Raw genomic sequence first — 12,090 nt, 5'->3', positions numbered from 1 at the left:
TACATTTGTAGTCACACCAATAAGTAAAATATTTAAACTGAGCCAGGCGGTTGTGGCACACACTTTTAACCCCAGCACTTGGAAGAGCAGTCACTCAGTTACCTCTAACCACTGAGTCATCTCTCCAGTCACCTAAACTGATTTTTTTTTTTTGAGACATGTCTTGCTAAATAGCCCAGGCTGATTTCAAATTCCTAACTCTACTTTCTCAGTCTTCGGGGCGGTAGGATGGGATTACAGTGTTGTACCACTTTGCCTAGATCTTAAATGGTATTCTGAAAGTATAAATGCCACTGAAGTTATTATTTTTTATAAATTTAAGAACAATGAACAAAAACTAACATAAAAACAGTTACAAACCACCGACTTAAAATATGTATACTGAGGGTGGAGAGATGGCTCAGAGGTTAAGAGCATTGCCTGCTCTTCCAAAGGTCCTGAGTTCAATTCCCAGCAACCACATGGTGGCTCACAACCATCTGTAATGGGGTCTGGTGCCCTCTTCTGGCCTGAAGGCATAAACACAGACAGAATATTGTATACATAATAAATAAACAAACAAACAAACGAAAAGGAAAAAATATGCATACTGAATACTTGAAAAACTTGTCTTCTCACATGGGCTTAGCAAAAGGAGATCTACGTGACTGCAGCACAGTGAAAATTTGGGCGGGGGGAGAAGAAAAGAAAGATAGACAGAATCATAGGCCTTGCAAAGGAGTTTAGATTTCACACTGGCAGGAAAGCGCTCTGAAATGGATATGGAAGAGATGTTTTGGGGGAAGCAGTGGGACCCAGAATGGTAGCCTCTGAGCGGAAGAAATGGTATGCATACCCTTTGGAGTACAATCAATGGATTCAGCTGGGGGGGGCTGAAGACTGGGAGTCTATTTCACTGTGCAAACTAACCCGTAGGTATTCTGACTACTCAGTGGTACTTTAAAAAAAAATTTCTTTCTGTTCTAAAGAAAGTAAAGAGAAATTTCTATTACGAGGTTTCAAGACTATTTTCAATTTATAATATAATAGCACTTATTATGACTATAAAATAAGAATATAAAATATGAATTTTATGAATATAAAATAAGATGAGAAGAGGGGCTGGACACATGGCTCAACAGTCAAGAGTGCATACTGCTCTTGCAGAGGACCCAAATTCTGTCCTATTGCTATTGAGAAACCCTGTCTTGAAAAACAAAACAAAACAAGACAACAACAACAAATGCATGGCCTTGTGGGCTAGGTAAGATCCTTAGCTTTTACTCAGAGCAAGAAGGAAAGTCTTTGGAAAATTTTGATCAGGTGGGTTATGATCTATGTCTTAGCTAGGGTTTCTATTGCTGCAACAAAACACGATGACCAAAAAGCAAGCTGGAGAGGAAAGTGCTTATTCTGCCTACACTTCACATGGCTCTTCATTAGTGAAGGACATCAGGGCAGGAACCTGATGCAGAGGTCATAGAGGGAAACTGCCTACTGGCTTGATGTGAATGGCTTGTTCAGCACACTTTCTTATAGAACCCAGGCCTGCCAGCCCAGGGTTGGATCCTCCCACAATGGGCTGGACCCTCCCCACATTGATCACTAATTAAGAAAATGTGCTACGGGCTTGCCTACAGCCCAACCTTATGGAGGCGCTTTCTCAATTGAGGGTCCCTCCTCTCAGATAACTTTAGTTTTATTATGTTGACATAAAACTAGGTAGCAAGATCTAATTTTGAAATTTGTGTTTCTAGATGAGCGCTGTGGTGACGTGTAAGGGAGCAGCAGCGGGTGGGGAGAAGTATCAGATGTCACACGCTTTGAGGGCAGAGCCGCCAAGATTTCCTGATGATCTGATGAAAGAGTGGAAGAGCAATCAAAAGTGGTTTTTTTTTTTTAAATTTATTTCCATGCTGTTTCTATTTTTGAAATACTTTTTGTTTCTTCAGTGATGGGAATTGAAACCAGGAGTCCTGTCCATGCTAAGTAAGTTTTCTACCACAGAGTCAAGCACACCTGCAGTCCCCAAAATCCCAAGGTTTGGTTTGGTAATTGGAAGAACTCAATAGTCATTTTTTTATCAGCTGAGATGCCAACTTCTAAAGGGAAACATTGAGCAGAATGTCAGTTGTTGGCCCTTTTATAAACAACACTGAGAAAAAATTTACTTCTGTTCCCATTTTGAACACTATAATTAAGAGTTGTCTTTTTCCCTCATTGGCCAGCTGAAGGCAAGAGGGTCACCCACAGCTGTACTGAGTCACCAGGTGGAAGTTTCACTTGACATGCTCTGATGTGGGAGAGGGTTGAACATATGCCGGAAAGACGTTGGTGTCATTCATTACATGGGACTGAGTGACCTTCCTTGTATGGCTTATTCAAGACTATCTACCAGTGAAAGAAATCATTATCTTCGTACATAAAAAATTAAGAAAATTTTTAGATGAGAGAGAGAATTGCACGTATATTTTTCAAAGTATTACCAACATTTATTACCCAAGACCATTAATTTCTTGGCAAATTGATTACAGAAAAACCACTTGTTAACTTTTTCAAAGGCAGCAGCATCACAATGATAGTTTATAAACGTTTTGGATCTGTTTATGATTTTTGTCAAATTTTCTTTTTCAAAGAAGGTTTTGCTATGTAGCCCTCCTGCCTCCATTTCTGGAATGCTGGGATTCCTGACTTAAATATTCTTCTTGATGAATGCTAATAGGACAGTCCAGGCTGGAGGTGGGGCTCAGTTGGCCATACTTGCCTAGCAGCAAAAAGTCCTGGGCTCAACATTCCCTAAAACCGCACAAATCTATCATAGTAGCATACACTTGCGATCCCAGTGCTCAGCAGGTGGAGGCAGGAGAATCATAAATTTAAAGTTATCCTCAGATACATAGGGAGACAAGGCCAACTTGGGTATCATGAGACCCTGTCTCAAAAACTACACACCCCCAAAAGACAAATGAGGCAAACTAACTGCTCTGGGGCAAACAGAAAATGCCAGAAACAATCTGTATCTTGGCAATATGTGTAAAACTCTTTGAGGTTTATAAGACAGTTTCATATTTTAATTACACTAAACAATATGAAATTGAGTTCGGATGTCTAAATATCAATAATTTCTTTCTTAAGTGATCTTTTTGATTTTTTGAGATGAAATCTTGCTATTATACTATGGGCTGACCTCAAGCTCAGGGTCTTCTCATGTCCACCTTCCAAGTACAGGCACTACTGGTGTACCCCAGCACAGCTGCCTCACACCCAGGACAGCACAGGGAGCATTGCTGCCATGCTACACTTTAGGGAAAGAAAGACGCCCGAGAAGGTTCGCTGTAAATCACACTGGAAACATTACTTCTCTGCTGCTCTCCTTATGCAGTCTCACTGTGTAGCCCTGGGTTGGGCTGGAACTTGCCAGTGTATACCAGGTTGGCCTCAAGCGTGTGTAGATTCTCCATCTCTGCACCATGATTGCTGGAATTACAGATGTGAGCCACCATGTCCAGAGGAAGGTATCAATTTATGCAGTAATAAATGAAAAACGCAATTGTGAAAAGTATGAAAGAAAACACACAATTAAGTATAGAAAACCGTCAATCCCTCAAACTCATTTGTTACATGGATATGAAATAGAACTACCTAAATTACTTGAAGAAAACACATAGAAGTTAAGGCAGATAAACAGTACCGATTTTGTTACTTAATAATAAAACAAACCTTTCCGAATGACATAAAACAAAAATGTTTTCAAGAACTCCAAACAGTATCAGAAATGTAAATATGAACTTTTCTGGTTGATCAAAAGTTAAAATTTCAGCTGGAGAGATGGCTCTGTGGTTAGGAGCACTGTCTGCTCTTCCAAAGGTCCTGAGTTCAATTCCCAGCAACTACATGGTGGCTCACAGTCTATAATGGGAACAGATGCCCTCTACTGGCATATGTGTGTATGTGCAGACAGAGAATTCATTTTAAAAAAAAAAAGAGAGAAATTTCTGCAGGGTCTTGTAGACAACCCCTTTAATCCCAGCACCAGGAGAATAGAAGCAGGTAGAACTATTTGATTTCAAGGACCAGCAGGTCAACATATTGAGTTTTCATCTTTACTTTGTAATTCACTAATCTATCTAGAATTACTTAAAAAATAAATTTAGTATACCATAAAAATCAAGACAAAAAACAGCAGTATAAAGAAAAACTCACATTAGATTTCTGAAAGATAAAGAAAATAAAACAGCAGGCTTCAAGAGTAAGGGCAATGAAATTTAGAAAGTGGCTGATTATAAAACTAAAACACGGGCGGTGGTGGCGCACGCCTTTAATCTCAGCACTTGGGAGGCAGAGACAGGCAGATCTCTGTGAGTTTAAGGCCAGTCTGGTCTACAAGTTCTAGGACAGCCCAGAGCTACACAGAGAAAGCCTGTCTCAAAACAACAACAAAAAAAGAAAGAAAAAAAAGAAAGAAAAAACTAAAACAACTCCACCTAAAATTAAAATTAACATCGCCATTGTGGGCTTGGTTTAACCTGTAAGAGAGATCCGTAAATCTAAAAGGGTATAAATTTCTAAAATGTTACCCCAGATTTTAAAGAAACCTAAACTGCCTACACACTGTTTACACAGAATCAATTAAAAAAAATCCTCATAAGTAAAAGTATGCAGCCATTCAGATTAAGCATTTTAATCTGCCTTAGACAAGAGAAGGTGAAAATTAGAAGAATGAAATACTCTTCTCACTGCTATTTCTTTTTTTTAAATATTTATTTATTTATTATGTATACAGTATTCTGTCTGTGTGTATGTCTGCAGGCCAGAAGAGGGCACCAGATCTCATTATAGATGGTTGTGAGCCACCATGTGGTTGCTGGGAATTGAACTCAGGACCTTTGGAAGAGCAGACAGTGCTTCTAACCACAGAGCCGTCTCTCCAGCCCTCACTGCTATTTCCTGATGTGATCTCTGATACACTTTACCACAGGAGGGAGAGGCACCAGGTGTCATTAATCTCTTGGTCCCGGTCACAGAGGGCCAGGCAGCTGGCTATCAACCCACCAAAGCTGCTCGTCCAACTTTCCTCGTCTCTTAGAACCAAGCTCATCTGGGTCAAAACAAGGCAGCTCCCTTTCTCACTGTAGAAATATCCAGAATTGCCGGGCGGTGGTGGCGCACGCCTTTAATCCCAGCACTCGGGAGGCAGAGGCAGGCGGATCTCTGTGAGTTCGAGACCAGCCTGGTCTACAGGGCTAGTTCCAGGACAGGCTCCAAAGCTACAGAGAAACCCTGTCTCGAAAAAAAAAAAAAACAAAAAACAAGAAATATCCAGAATAAAAGTGTTGAGCACAAGCCTGGCTGCCAAGCTACCACTCTACAAGAGAGGAATAGTGCAGAAACAGTGGGTACGGCAGTGTACAGTCATCGCCATGCCTCGTGTGAGGCAGGATACAGCTCTGCCGGCACACAGGAATACCACACAAGTCCTGAAGGAAAAGTAGCTTTATTCATAAATAATGTCCACAGTATGTTACAACAAAACACTATAAATGTATTCCTAGTGCTGAATCTATGTGAATGTATAGACTGACTGACAGGAGATAGTGGATCCCATTTCTCCATTAAAGAGGCAAGGGGGCCAGGCGGTGGTGGCGCACGCCTAAAAAAATCCCAGCACTTGGGAGGCAGGGGCAGGCGGATCTCTGTGAGTTCGAGGCCAGTCTGGTCTACAGAGCGAGTGCCAGGACAGGCTCCAAAGCTAGAGAAACCCTGTCTTGAAAAACCAAAATAAATAAATAAATAAATATGCATGGCTGCTGGCAGCTTTCCCACCACAGCCGTCAGGGAGAGGCTCTGCAGGCTCTGCACTGTGTTCCTCCTCCTCTCTGATACAAATCTAACTAAAGGTGCACAAGACAAATAGCACAAAGGCACCCAGCTGAAGAAAATCCCAATACAGAGCAGTATTTTGCTTTCCACAGTGACCTCAAGCGGCCAAAATTATAAGCAATTTATAGTCCTCTGGTTAAGAAAATTCTCTAATGTTTCATTTTTGGGGTTTCCCAAAAAACAAGCAAAAAAATAAAACAAAAACCCTTAAGACAGCCAGACATATGGGCCACACCTCTGAGTTCAGCACTCAGGAGACAGAGGCAGGCAGACTTCTGTGACTTTGAGACCTGCCTGGGCTACAAGAGCTAGTTCCAGTACAGCTAGAACTGTTATACAGAAAACCCTGTCTCAAAAAATGAATCAATCAATATAAAACTAAAATAGCACTTAATATTTAAAAGGTTAAGTATCATCAATCTGGTAAATATGTTTACTAGAAAAATCTTGTAAAGTTTTAGAAATGTGTGGCTTATTTGAAGTGTGTGTATAAATGTAGGCATGCACACCCTAGCACAGAAAACAACTTTTTTTTTAAATTTTTTATGATTTATTTATCTTTATTTTATGTGCATTGGTGTGAAGGTGTCAGATCCCCTGGAACTGGATTTTCAGACAGTTGTGAGCTGCCATGTGGGTGCTGGGAATTGAACCCGGGTCCTCTAGAAGAGCAGTCAGTGCTCTTAACCGCTGAGCCATTTCTCCAGCCCCCCCACAGAAAACAACTTTAAGGGAGCTGGTTCTCTCCTTTTCCCTGGGTCAAGGGATCTCATTGTTTGAGCCCATACTGATATATGTTTTAGGCTGGTTGGCCAGCAAGATTCCAGGGGTTTCTCCTATCTCTACCTCCCAGACAAGTGCTGGGACGATGGATGTGTATGTATCACCATATCTGGTTTTTATGTGGGTTCTGGGAACTGAACTCAGGTCAGGCTGGTGTGGCGAATAGCTTTACCCATTTAGTCACCTCCCAGCACCCCAACAGGATTTTTAAAATATGCTACACAATATAAGATTCCGTAGATGTTATTAAATGATGTCTCTCTATAGTAATACACTGTAAATATTTGGTACAATAAATTTCCTAGGCATGTCTCATATGGAATACTCCTTCATTTTCTGTCTCTTTTCAACTAAAATTAGATTACAACTTTATGTGACTACTTTCCAATTTTATGTAATCCCAAAAAATCAGACCCCTTTGGCATTAAAAGGCACAAAAGAACACACACACAAAGTGGGTAAACAAAGGAAAATACCAATACATTAGGACGGTAGATTTACAAATCTTTATCTTTTGAACTAGTGTTTAAGGTCCCAGCATGCTTTAAAACAAACAAACAAAAAAAACTATACACACCCTTAGGATTTTTAGCTGGGCGTCTTGGTTTCTGCCTGTAATCTTTGCTCTTGCAGGCTGAAGGAGGAGGATCAATATAGTGAATTCCATGTTAGTCAGACCTTGGGGGTGGGTGGAGGGGGAGAGTGCAGCAAGGAAGAAAATCAACTTACTATCCTTTATGATTTTCCTTTGTCTTGAGACGGGGTAAAAGTGGGGAACAGATGGCAAGCAATATGGCACAGTGGGTAAAGGCAGTTGTCCAGCAAGCCATGCAACCAGAGTCAATCCCAGAACCCACGAAGTTGTCCTCTGACCTTCACACAGACACTGTAGCACACATGACTCCCCCTTGGTAATAGTAGTAATAATAAAATGGGGGATGGAGGCTAAAGATAGGCCAGCAGTAAAAGCACTGGCCAAGTGTGCATATGCTCAGACACACATAAACAGTACTAAAGGTAAGGGTGGGGGAGGGAAAACAGGATGTTTTAGATTTACCATTATTTCCACCTTTGATTTTAACACTCATCCCTACAGAAATAAAGACCACAACAGCCACCTAAAACCAAAACAGAGGAATGCGTTATTTAAGTGACGGAGATGATAAAAATGCAGGCAGGTGGATGAAGGCTCTCATACTAAAAGTGGACAGGATGTCTTCTTATCACTCTGTCCTTTGCGGAAAACACCAACGATAAGAAAAAAGGAATAGTCTCTTGAGCACAAAGGTATCCCACAGTGAACGGGTAAATTATTTAATACTATACAGATCTGGTAGTTTATATGGATGTAAGATTTTTATTCACTATCTAATAAGAAGTGCTCACACAAATGACATCAGGGATTTCTTGGGATTATTCATTTTACTTTTGTAGTTAAGCTAATTCTATTAAAGTAGAATCAGTATTGTGTTCCTGGTTACTAGGTGGTTTTAGTTTATCTTATATATTCTACAGAAACCAGGTAGAAACCAAGAAAATAATAAATAGGTTTTCCTCTAAAACTCAAGTTCTGAGGAAAACTCAGAAATATTCAAAGATCTTTCCAGGTTTCCTGCTATAATCTCCCTTAACTTTCTGAATAAGGATTAAGCAAAATTACAATAGCACATAAAAATGCCTCTCATAAACCAGCTCAAATACTGTATCAGTTTCATCAAGTTATGATATATACTTTTAAACTGATTTTCCTCCCCTTGGGTAAGACAGGGCCTCATGTACCCCAGGAGAGGTTTGGACTTAAGCTAAGGATGATCTTGAATTCCTGGTCCTATTGCCTCCACCTCCCAAGTGCAGAGATTACAGGTAAGCCACCATGCCCAGCGCTCAGTCGCTCTGTCTCTTACCGCACACATGCACACACACAAGTGTGCACAATTTTATTTTTATTACAGTGTATATGTGTGTGATGTGTTCTAAGTTCAGAATGTGCCTCAGCACACACGTGGAGGTCAGAGGACAACTTTAGAAGTCAGTTCTCTCCTTCCACGTGCTTTCACCCGCTGAGTCATCTTATTGGCACTACTATTTTGTAATATAAAACTCTTACTCAGGGGGCTGAAGAGATGGCTCAGCAGTAAGAGCACAGCACTGGCTGCTCTTTCAGAGGTCCTGAGTTCAATTCCCAGCAGCACAACCATGTGTAACTGTAGTCTTATGGGAACAGATGACCTCTTCTGATGTGCAGACAGATGTATATGAAGATAAGGCCTCCCTATATATAAAATAAGTAAATCTTACTTTAAGAAATATTTGCAATAGCCAATCCCTTCATTAATTTCTATTAAGAGAATAAATCAACAGTCCCTGTTTTGAAGCAATGTCTTTACTCAATTTTTATGAGGATGAAATAAAATTTATCCTATGTAATCTTTCTTCCTTTTTGTTCACTGATATTTTACTTACATGTATGTCTATGTGAGCATGTCAGATCCCCTGGAACTGGAGTCACAGACAATTGTGAGCTACCATGTGGGTGCTGGGAATTGAACCAGGTACTCTAGAAGAACAGCCAATGTTCTTAAATGCTGAGTCATCTCTCCAGTCTCCCAGATTCATTCTTTCTTTCTTTCTTTTTTTTGGGGGGGGGGGGTTGGTTTTTCGAGACAGGGTTTCTCTGTAGCTTCGGTGCCTGTCCTGGAACTAGCTGTTGTAGACCAGGCTGGCCTCAAACTCCCAGAGATCCACCTGCCTCTGCCTCCGGAGTGCTGAGATTAAAGGCATGCGCCACCACCGCCCGCCCCCCCTCCCCTTTTTTTAGGTGTTTTTGTATACAATATTCTGTCTGTGTGTATGCCTGCTGGCCAGAAGAGGGCACCAGACCCCATTACAGATGGTTGTGAGCCACCATGTGGTTGCTGGGAATTGAACTCAGGACCTTTGGAAGAGCAGGCAATGCTCTTAACCTCTGAGCCATCTCTCCAGCCCCCTCCCAGATTCTTTCTTAAAATAATTTTTTTTTATGAGACAAGTTTTTCTCTATGTAACAGTCCTAGCTGTCCTAGAACTATCTCTTGTTGACCAGGCTGGCCTGATCAGCCTGCCTCTGCCTCCTGAGTGCTGGGATTAAAGACATGCACCACTACCGCCCGGCACCTTATAATTAATTTTGTAGGTAAACACAGAGTAATGAGCTCCATGGAGGCATCTTGACACATACTATACTTTGTTCTAATTCCCTCCTTCCAAGTGCTTTTTTCTGAGTGAGGACTGCCAGGGCCTGCAAACACTAGGTAAGCACTCCATCACTAAATTATAGCCCCTCTTCAGAAATAGCTTAAATCCAAAGAACATAAAGATTTATAGTAAACAATGTTCCCTAAAACTAACTCCCCCAACAACAATGAAAGGAGGGATTGTTTAGAAAACCAGAAAGCAGCAGCACTGTGTACTAACGCTCACATTTCACCTTCTGTGGTCCCTTATCAACAGACTTTAACAAATCAACACAATAATGACCTTTATTGTGAACTTCAAACTGGTGTTTGCTTTTTTGATCAGCTCCATCCTACTTGATGAGCTGTCATGGGATTCCCCTCTGTATGCTATGAATGCTTGATTACCATTGGTTAATAAAGAAACAGGTTTGGCCTATGGCAGGGCAGAATATATGTAGGTGGGAAAACTAAATTGAATGCAGGAAGAAGAAGGCAAAGTCAGGCAGAAGCCATGTAGCCGTCTAAGAAGCAAGAGGCAACAAACCACAAGCCTTGTGGTAAAATATAAAATAACAGAAATGGGTTAATTTTAGATGTAAGAGCTAGCTAGGAATGTACCTGAGCCTATAAGTAGGCCAAAGAATATGTAATTAATGTTAATCCTCAAAATGTTTATTTCATAAACGGCTGCAGAATCCAGGGGGGACCAGCAGGATGGAGAATATTTATAGCTACATCTGGCACTGGAAAACAAAAGAGTAGCCTCCATTTACAAGGGGCACCCCACCTTACCAAACTAGACAAAAAATAGAACCATTAATAGAACCTTAACAAGGCTTGAAATGTTGGCAGTGAAAAATTTTCAAACTGTATCTGTCATGGTCGGAGGCATGGAGACATACAATCTACACTCTGTTTGCTCACTCTGCTGTCATAGCAGCAGCAGAAACTCCGCTCTCCAATCAGGCTGCCTGGATGGATATAAGGCTGCCCACAAAACTGTACTCAGTGAGCTTTGTCCTGTTTAAATGCTAGCATATCGAGTTCATTAATGTCCATACCATATTTTCTGTGCATAAAGTTCAGGATCAGTCTGTAAGTGACCATGGAACCGGAGACTCTTTCAAGGAATCAATGGTGTTAAAACTACTTCCATGGGGCTGGAGAGATGGCTCAGGGGTTAAGAGCACTGGCTGCTCTTCCAGAGGATCTGAGATCACTTCTCAGCACCCACAACTATCTAAATGAAATCTGGTGCCCTCTTCTGGCATGCAGGCAGAACACTATACATAGTAAATAAATAATTAAAAAAAAAAACCTTGCATGGCAACTAAGATGCTCAACACCCCCCCCCCCACCACTGTTTGAATTAACATTCAAGATGTAGGAGCAATGGTGGGGTAAAAGTACCAACAGAACAATTCAATGCAACAGTGCCACAGTAGCCATTATAATCTTCATTTTCATCTGCTCACAGTAAGAAGAGGTTTATTTAACTTAAGCATGCACTTGATGAAAGAGCAAAATTTTTTTGCTTTGGAGGGATAGGGTTCCACTATGTAGCCCTGGCAGATCTGGAACTTCAAATGCAAACAAGGCTGGCCTTGAACTCACAGATAATCTGCCATTGCCTCCTGAGTGCTGGGATTAAATGTCAACACACCATCTTTCTTTGGGTTTTTGAGACAGTCCCTGATGTATGTAGTCCCCACTATGTAGGCCTTGAACTCATGATAATCCTACTGTCTTAGCCTCCTGAGTACTGGGTTAACACACACAACAGGGGTGAACCACTCTACTCGGTTCCAAATACTCTAAGTTCCAAGCTTCCGCTCCACAAATGGAAAGTATGCACCAAGTATTTCTGACCTTTTGACAGCAGTCACAGGTCACCAAAGCATGGTGAGGCATGGTTTGAGTTGCAAACTAAATTAGTAACATTTTTCTCCCAATTATCACTTTTCATTGATAAAATGGCCAACAAACTATATGACATTAAGTCCTGCACAGGATTTTTCTCAACAACTTAAAGTTGTTGAGATATCTGTATCACTTGAAGTATCAGATATACAAGTGATAGTCAGAATTTTGGAAAATTTTCTATCTGCTCCAGTAAGCCTGATAACTTTTCATTACTTAAAAGTCTTTTCTAATTAAATAATGGAGTTATTAATAAATGCTTGTGTCAATACTCACAAGATCTGCATAACTCAGCAAACTATTTTCCAAATTT

The 12,090-nt window shown here is 40.8% G+C and overlaps 1 protein-coding gene across 9 annotated transcripts in view; it reads right to left on the bottom strand.

The window, feature by feature from the left end:
- Nrf1 (nuclear respiratory factor 1) overlaps window positions 1–12,090 on the bottom strand; it is a 101,040-nt gene that overhangs the window by 77,823 nt on the left and 11,127 nt on the right. Inside the window, exon 1 of one of the 9 annotated variants that reach the window (XM_075953849.1) lies at window positions 8,750–8,840. The exons of the other annotated variants lie outside the window; for them this stretch is intronic. The gene's annotated coding sequence lies outside the window, so the exon portion shown is untranslated. Of the gene's footprint in view, window positions 1–8,749; window positions 8,841–12,090 lie in introns of those variants that run through there. 9 annotated transcript variants of the gene reach the window in all.

The sequence above is a fragment of the Microtus pennsylvanicus genome, chromosome 19 (assembly GCF_037038515.1).
Source record: "Microtus pennsylvanicus isolate mMicPen1 chromosome 19, mMicPen1.hap1, whole genome shotgun sequence".
Lineage (NCBI taxonomy): Eukaryota > Metazoa > Chordata > Mammalia > Rodentia > Cricetidae > Microtus > Microtus pennsylvanicus.
This window is presented reverse-complemented; position numbering and strand designations above follow the sequence as displayed.